The sequence below is a fragment of the Amblyomma mixtum genome, chromosome 3 (genome assembly GCF_055824585.1).
Source record: "Amblyomma mixtum isolate Tamu chromosome 3, ASM5582458v1, whole genome shotgun sequence".
Lineage (NCBI taxonomy): Eukaryota > Metazoa > Arthropoda > Arachnida > Ixodida > Ixodidae > Amblyomma > Amblyomma mixtum.
Genome location: NC_143014.1, coordinates 52,199,367 through 52,207,929, shown reverse-complemented (window position 1 = coordinate 52,207,929; position 8,563 = coordinate 52,199,367). Strand labels below are relative to the sequence as shown.

At 48.7% G+C, this 8,563-nt stretch overlaps 1 pseudogene; it reads left to right on the top strand.

The window, feature by feature from the left end:
* Positions 1 to 7,210: 7,210 nt before the first annotated feature.
* Positions 7,211 to 7,909, top strand: LOC149350191 (uncharacterized; annotated as a pseudogene).
* The last annotated feature ends 654 nt before the right edge of the window (positions 7,910 to 8,563 follow it).

Below are 8,563 nucleotides of genomic sequence, written 5' to 3'. Positions count from 1 at the left end.
GTGCCAGGTGACAGTTAAGTTAATTATCGGTCTCTAGAAGTTACTCGGCAAGAGGAACCTGGGTCGCACAAGCCCTACCGGTTGCAGAACCAGCCATCGCTGGGCAGTGGCGCATCTAGGAATGTATAAAATCTAGGAATGTATAAAATCGATAATCATCGATTGCGCATATACAGGCATTGATACATTAACGTTTTCGCGTCATGCCCTTAGGACGGAACTTTGGTGTCCCCTCCGAATTTAGGTCGTAGGGCGTGGGTAAATATGCGAAATATTCGAACAACGAATCGAATATTCTGCTATTTGAGGGGCCGAACAAACTAAATTGCACGCGTTCTAAATTATTACAAAGGAATCAAAATGATTTCAACTGTTCGGACAGCATTCGTATAAATGAAACAAAATAAACCGGCACTTTTCTTCAATGGCTGTTTCTAAAAAGGTCCAACCCAACGCCGTGCTTTTTTATCGGTACCTGCCTCCAAACGTCCATGGTTTTGTCCGGCCATACATGCCTAAATAGTATATTGGGGCACTATTTAAAGGCATGCACGAATTTCTTTCGCGCACAGAATCTATCAGCTCGTTTCGCACTACTTTAGACGTGATCGATATTAAGCACAAGTGTGACCATAGAAATGCACAGAGCATCGGGAATCGAAAACTGATTGCAATCTCATCTTAACCGAGTGGGTGACATGGTGCCACAAGCCAACAGTTGGTGTGCAGCGTTGCAATTGCGCTGGATGCGGCGACAGAGGAGGAGGACACGACAAACAGCCAGGTGCTGCAACTGTCTCACGCTGGGTGCAGCGGAGGCACCAGCGGAAAGGATTCCAGCTCTCTTGACGTAATAAAATCACATCGGTGACTTGCTCCACTTCATGAGCTGGGTTATATGCGGGGAATCACAAATCTTTACAGATTTTTTATTAATTACGATAATGATCAGGTAACTACGGCCTTCATTCGGTGTACGTCGGGCTCAATGAACGTGGGTAGCAATCATGGATATCCCAATAAGAAACAGAAATTGATTCGTTAGTATTATTGATATCAGATGGCAGAAGAAATCACGAAGATGGAATGCAGAACTTGCCTAATGGCAATAATTCGAGGTATTGCTAGATCAATTCTGAATTTTTTTTTTTTGTTCCGAAACTGGGGGCTTAAACAGCGATGGAAATACCGCCCACAGTAGTACGTCAGGTTCTCCCTACTGAAGAAGTTTCTTTGGCTGAGATTTGGCTTTAAAAAAAAGATCCCACACAACAGCAATGACACAGCTGTGAACAAGTATAGATGATTGGGAAATTCAGCTCATGAAAGAGGCGAGAGACAACGAGACAAGATGAGCGGGAAGTTCCCAAATACTTTCAGAGGCCATGAAGTTGCAATAAATAAAATTTATTAGAACGCCTTGTAATGTAAGTACACTCCTAAGCACGACCCAACAATAACGTAACACAGCATGTAGTAATTTCGATTGACATAAAACATTATATTTAGAAAACATACAGAAAAGGAAAAGGTAGAATGTATGAGCAGCTTACAAAACGTTAAAGAAAGTCATATATAATTCATCCAACCATAACAATAAGTGTCCCATATCCTCTTTTCGCAATTTCATGGCATCGCTCTCTCTTCTGGAGAGCGATGCCATGAAAAAGCGATGCCATCTGAAAAGAGCGATGCCATCTTCTGCTTCGCCCTCCAGTTTCTTCACGTCCTACGCACCAGGAGCGAATAGTCGCGGTACTTGAATTCCAAGACAGGTGTCAACTATTGGCAGCTGTGGTGTCTCAGCCAGTGCGAGGAAAGGAGTCGTAAGAGTCGGAGCCGAAATTGCGTTTGCTTGCATCCGCATTACCGACGGTCCAGTGGCACTGCAATCAGCCGTCGAGCGACGGGCCGTCAATGGTGGTCCGCTGTCTCCATGAAGTACACCACAGCGCTTATTTGCATGCCGTCCACAGTTCTTAGAGGCCATCGTCTTTCTCACCCGTGGGATCTTCTTCCCAAGAGAGGAATCGATGGCGGCTGTAGAACCATTGTCATTCGGAGGACCTGCTTTCCTAGCAAGGGTGGGAGCCGAGGCACTGGTTGATGGCAGCGCGGTTAATGGTGTGGCTCTGAAACTCGCCTCAGCCGCCGTCGTTTGGCTGGACTCCTGCGGTAGGCCTGGCTTGGACAGCTTGGCTTGGACTGGTGTCAAAGATGGCTGTTGGACATAGCACAGTTCCATCTCGTCCTCGGGCGAACCGTTCCACGCAGCCGCTGATTCGGGACGACGTGGCAGAGACAGTCGATGGACTGGAGCTTCAGGAGAAACAGTGTAGATGTTGACTTCCTTTTGCTCTGCCGCAGTGCTCTGTCCCCTGGCCCACAGCGAGGAAACCGACGGAGCCATTGCTGTTGAGAGCGGGCGTGCTGCGGGTCGGCTCGAGAGCTGTAGCGTGAAAGATGATGGTATTGACCAAGGCGAAGAAGAAGAAGGCACCGGTGGCAGTACAGCAGAAATACATATAATCGCTACCAGTGTTTTCTGGGTCATATTGCGCATGTAAAGGTTTAATTCATGATTGTCTCCAGGAAGAATTTGCGGGCCTTTCGCATAATTTTGCGCTTTCTCATTAATTTTTTCCCTCCATTGTAGGTGCAATCGTCCAGGATAGAAAAATGGACAGAGATAGAGAGAGTGTGAGAGATAGAGAAGAGTATTACTTCACGGATTTGTAATAAGGCAACAGATTTGCAATAAAGAAATAATTCCACATTGGCATCCAACCGAGCGCAGCGTTACGGCTACAAAGCCTACTGTAGCCGTGAGGCTGCGCTTGTATGGATGCAAATTTGTAATTACTGCCTAATTACATGTTCACGAATGGTGGTGCACCACAACGTAGCAGGCCTTCGCAGTGCTATATTCGTGCGGATTTTCTCTAGCAATTTAAGCAGCGAATTTAACCACCTCGCTGTACTTTCAATACACCATCCTTAACTAGTTTTCAGTTTCGTATCGCGCATTCGCAGTGCGCTGTAAAGAAGTGCGCTGTAAAGACGCAGGCGTTACGGCTCCCGCGCATGTATACAGCCGTAGTCCTTTATTTAAATGGGTTTGCACGGAGGCCTATTAATTGGAGAAGGCATGTGGAAGGGTAAAGGGCAGTTAGTTTTGAACTCGACAGGCCATCGCATATCAAACTTGGGATAGTCTTGTGTCCTGGCTTGATGCGACTTTTTCCAAGCAAGTATACATACTAGCGCGGAATCGAACCCCACCACAGCCTGCACGAACAATTCGAAGTCGATGTAGTCTCCGCCATCGTCCGCACACCGCCCGGAACGTGGGGAAGTTTGTGTTGCGGCCGTCAGGCGCTGCGTGTTGCTGTAATTGGGGGGGGGGGGGGGGGGGGGGGGAGCTCTAAAGGTAGCGCCATGTGACCATTCTGCAATTCAGACAAAAGAAATTAAAAGGGGTATTCGGCCCCATGTGACGTTCTGTGACGGGTTTAATTGTAGACGGCCGAGTGCAGAGAACGGTTTTAGCGGGATAACGTGAAGGCTTCCGGCCAAAAATCCCCGGACTAGGTAAATTTTGGATTTTCCTGATTCCAAAACTGGTGGCTCAAACAGCAAACGAAATACTGCCCACAGTAGTACGTCAGGGTCTCCCTACTAAAAAAGTTTCACTGGTTGAGATTTGGCTTTAAAAAAAGATCCCACGCGGCAGCGTTGACACAGCTATGACCAAATACTGATGACTGGGGAATGCAGCACATGAAAGAGGCGATGGACAACAAGACAAAGTGACCGCGGAGTTCCCAGATACTTTCAGAGGCCATGAAGTTGCAATAAATAAAATTTATTAGAACGCATTGTAATATAAGCACACACCCAAGCACAAGCCAGCAATAACATAACACCGCAGCGTGTAGTAACGTCCATTGATATAAAACCTCATATTTGAACGAGATGCAGAAAGGGGAAAAGGTAGAGTGTATTGGCAGCTAAGAAAACGCTCAAAAAATCAAATATTCATCCGACCAAAATCCTAAGTGTTCCATATCCTCTTTTCGCAATTTCGTGGCATCGCTCTCTCTTTTGGATGCCTCTGCTTCTCCCTCGGTGTCTTCCGTCCTATTCTCCAGAAGCGAATAGCCGCAGCACTTGAATTCCAAGACAGGTGTCCACTATTGGCGGCTGTGCTGTCATAGCCAGTGCGAGAGGAGGAGTCGCAAGAAGCGATGCTGGGATTGCTTGCGTCACCGACGGGCCTGTGGCATTTCGATGAGCCGTCGAGCGACTGGCCGCCATTGGTGGTCCGCTGTCTCCATGAAGTAGACCACAGTGCTTATTTGCCTGCCGTCCACAGTTGTTACAAGCCAACGTCTTTCTCTCCCGCGGAATATTCTTCCAGAGAGACGAATCGATGGCGGCTGCAGAGCCACTGCTAATGGGAATACCTGCTTTGCTTGCAAGAGTCGGAGCCGATGCACTGGTTGACGGCACCGCGGTTAATGATGTGGCTCTGAAACTCGCCTCAGACTTCGTCGTGTGGCTGGACGCCTGTGGTAGGCCTGGCTCAGACAGCAGACTCAGCCCCGCTGGTGTCAAAGATGGCTGCCGGACACAGCGTAGTTCCATCTCGTGCCCGGGCGAGACGTTCCAAGAACCCGCTGTCTCGGAACGACGTGGCAGAGGTGATCGCTGGACTGGAGCTTCAGGAGAAACTGCGTAGATGTTGACTTCCAACTGCGGCAGCTTATCCCACACCAAGGAAACAGGCGGAGCCGTTGCTGCAGAGGACGCGCGAGCTGCGGGTCCGCTCGAGAGCCTTGGCGTGAAAGATGCTGATATTGATGCAGGCGAAAAAGAAGACATCGATGGCAGTAAAGAAGTAGCATGCATGTTCGCTGCCTCTCGGTTTTTGGGTGGCTCATATTAGGCGTGTAAAGGTGCAATTCTTGATTGTCCCCAGAGATAATTTACAGGCCCTTCGCATGATTTTGCGTGTTCTGAATAATTTTTTTCCTCCCTCGTTGGTGCATTCGTGCACGGTAGAAAAGCGATCAGAGAGAGAGTGAAAGAGAGAAAACTTTAATAGGGAGCATTACATCATGCTGCTGGCTTCTGCAAGCAGAGTTTCTTAAAACTATTTTTCGGGAATTTAGCGCTCATGGCTCTGTACCCTGCGTAGCACTTCTGTACGATGCGAAGAGTGGATGACGAGCCCCTTTACGACGGCCGGATGATGCCCAGTTGCAGCTTGTGGTTAAGTTCTTTCCAGGAGGTGAGAATGTAATTTCCAGGAGGTCGTCGTGAAAGGTAGAACAGGAAGCTTCCGTTGTGATATGCTCTCTCTCTCGGAATATAGGGAAGTCGACAGCTACACGTTTGAGCCAATGTTGGTAAACGAGGCACTGCTGGCGTGGTAACGGTAGCAGGTGAAGGGACAAGAGAATGTTTGTGCCAACGAAGCGATGCGAGTGGGCTAGAAGGAAAAGCCGAAGGGTCTAGAACGTTCTTCCAAAAATTGCCCAAGTGCACGCCTGCGATAGTGGAGATTCAAAGAAGAGTGTCGGTGTGATTGTTTACTCGACCAACGGTATAAGCAGCGACCTAAGCTCCAGAGCTCAAAGTCATTCATACAAAGCGGGAGGCTACAGGCATCGGACAAAAGCCCCATGGCGCAGCCGGGGACTAACCACTGAGATTTCTTGCCATAAATTTCGTCATACAGAGATTTGAGCTCACTAGCTAAAGTCATGGTATTATGATTATATATACTTACGGTCGTGAAATATTTAGCTGGACGGGATTGCGACGGTGTCAGCTCACAAAGAGACTCTAACTCTGGTTTCCTTTCAGTGACATTTAAGAATGGATCGTATCTCTCTAAAACAAACCTCGCGGTTATAAACAGTGCACTCTAACTGTAAACGTGCAAGGCGCAAGGCGGAACCCTGAGAGGGCAGACTCATTTTAAAATGGGATTGAAATTTGTTGTTCACAAGGACCTTCTAGGAGGTCTACTCGAGAGCCAAGGGGCAGATTATGACTCACTCAAGAGTAAAGATAAGAGGACGCGGGCAGCAGTAAAAAGAACCACGCAAGTTAAATATATTGCCGAGCTTCACTAGTGAACAGGTGGAGATAAGTAATTGAAGTAGCGGCCTAGTCTTAGGTGTCGTGACTCACTCACGCAGCCACTGCAGTGTTACAGCACACCCACTGTTACAGCCACTTCTGCAGTGTTACAGCCACACAGCCACTGCTAGCACTGCAGTGCGACAGCCTGCGATGCATATCAGTGCCCAAATGGCTCGAGCTTCTGTCCGCATGATGGCACAAGAAGCACCGCCGGATGCGGCCGTCGACGTGAGTACTATCGCTTTTTATCACTCTTAGACCAATAGGTGGCACCCCTATAGGAATGTAACAAGGAACTTTCCACAGTAAAAGGTAAATCTCAGAGGAAGACCTTCCCGCGTGAATAATCTCCGTCAAACGCATCATCTGTTATGGGTGGTAGTTTTTACCTACCACAGAAGATTATTTTTCACGTCTTATTACGGTTTTCACACCCATGGAAGATGAAGATGAAGAGTGCTCCTTTCATGCGTCACTTGGCTCGGACCGGTGTTGCTCTTCCATGTGCTTTTCTTTTGCCTTTAATATGTGCAGGTGAATAGCAACCTTTGCCTCCCGATTCCTGGCCGATCCCCCAGTGTGGGTATGTGCCATCTTTTTACAAGCTAACAACAACAACAACGACTGCAGTATACCACGAGCACGAGTTTTCGAACAGCGCTCTGCTCTAGTTATCCTGCGAACGAATGCTGCGGCGACCTGCACTCGAGCACCAAAGCACGCACCAGTGCTTCACGGCTAAGTGACGTTGACCAAAGTTCCTCCACGCTGCATGCCCGGCCATCACAAATTGACCACGCTTCCAGACGCCCTTACACCTGCAGGCATTGCCAACGTCAACGCATGGCGCCTGCGCAAACACGGGGTAAGCGGACCGCCTTTAGTAAACCAGACCCTGGCGTTGTGCGTCTTTATCGGATGGCGCAACACTGCCCTCGAGGATTTGAAGCTAAAGAGCCACGGTCTTCCTGTAGACTCCCCATCCCGTTCTGCGCGCAGTTGATCAGTGGCGCACTGGCTGCTACTTTTTTACGGAACCTGCCCTCTGCGTACAGCGATGGCGGGAGTTGCACTTCTGGCCGGTGAGAAGCAGGACGTTCTGCCGCTCACCCAGGGCCTGCAGCGGTATCGCAATTTCACGCAATGCAAATTGCCTGTTCTTGACTATGACGCACAGCAGTCCGGTCAGCACCAGGAGCTGGTCGTTCTTCGACTGAATTCCGGGCACAGCCCTGTCCCCCGTAACCAGCGCGCTGTGGTACCCATCACATAAGTATCTAATCTTCACCAGTCTGAAGGCTATCCTACCGTGCTGCTGTTTTTCCACCATGCTTACCTCGGACACCCCCTTACTGACTCTATTCTCCATGCAGTTCACCAGATTGCACCACGAGTTGTTGGGGAACGCATGGGAGCAGAAGCCCTCCCACAGCTCATCAGAGACCTCGTCCAGGCTACTGCTGGAGAGTGCGCTCTCCCCATAGACCATGTCTTCGATGCATGTGGAGCGTTCACGCCGTCCGGCCCCCTCGGCGTCAGAGAAGACGAGGAAGAACTTGTGCACCTCCTGCTGACTCTCAGCTGGGACTCTGCCACCTGTCCTGTGATCGAGCCTACGGTGGTGCGCCTGCTGGGCGTCTACCCATACCGTAGTACGTGCCCGTCGTGATCTGGCTGCCTCGTCAAGAAAGAGTGCTGCCCTTGCGGCCAATATTTTTGTGTGGACACGGTGGGCCTTCAGTTATCGCATGTGTGATGAGGTGTGTCATGGTTGCCTACACAGAAAGGACTACCGTAGTGATATTGCACGTTTGTTATGACTTTTTTTAGCGTACATTTTTAACGCGCTGCTGTGCCTTCATCGTCTGAACCCATGGAAGGGTGCCTTCGAACCTATAAATTTAGACTTCCATGCGTTATTTTTCACTCGCAACTTTTCAGTAATATATTTAATCTCAAACCACTCTGGTAGAACCCTCACTATGGTAGCACCCTCACGCACGCAGCTATTGAGCTGCGTGCGTGTGCGTGCGCGTACGCATCTCCAACATTACTGGAGAAAATGTTTAATATTAGAAACTTATAAAGGACTGGTATGGAAATATTGAATGGAATGTCCCTTTCTCCCGACGTGTACCGAATTTTTTTTCCTTCTTAAGGTTTTGCACCGCTAGCATCGAGCAGTTGGGACTGCCATAGAAAAGCAATAGGAAACGCTTTTGACGCCAGGAAAAACGTTAATAGCAAAAAAAAATTCAAGCTGTTGACGGGAGATCTGCGGATATAATTGTCACGGTGAAATCTTGCAATATATGAAAAAAACTGCGTTCATACACTCTTTCCATTCTAAAATACTTTTGTGCAGAATTTTTGGCACATGATTACGCGCTGTTCAAAAAATAAAGCGTGC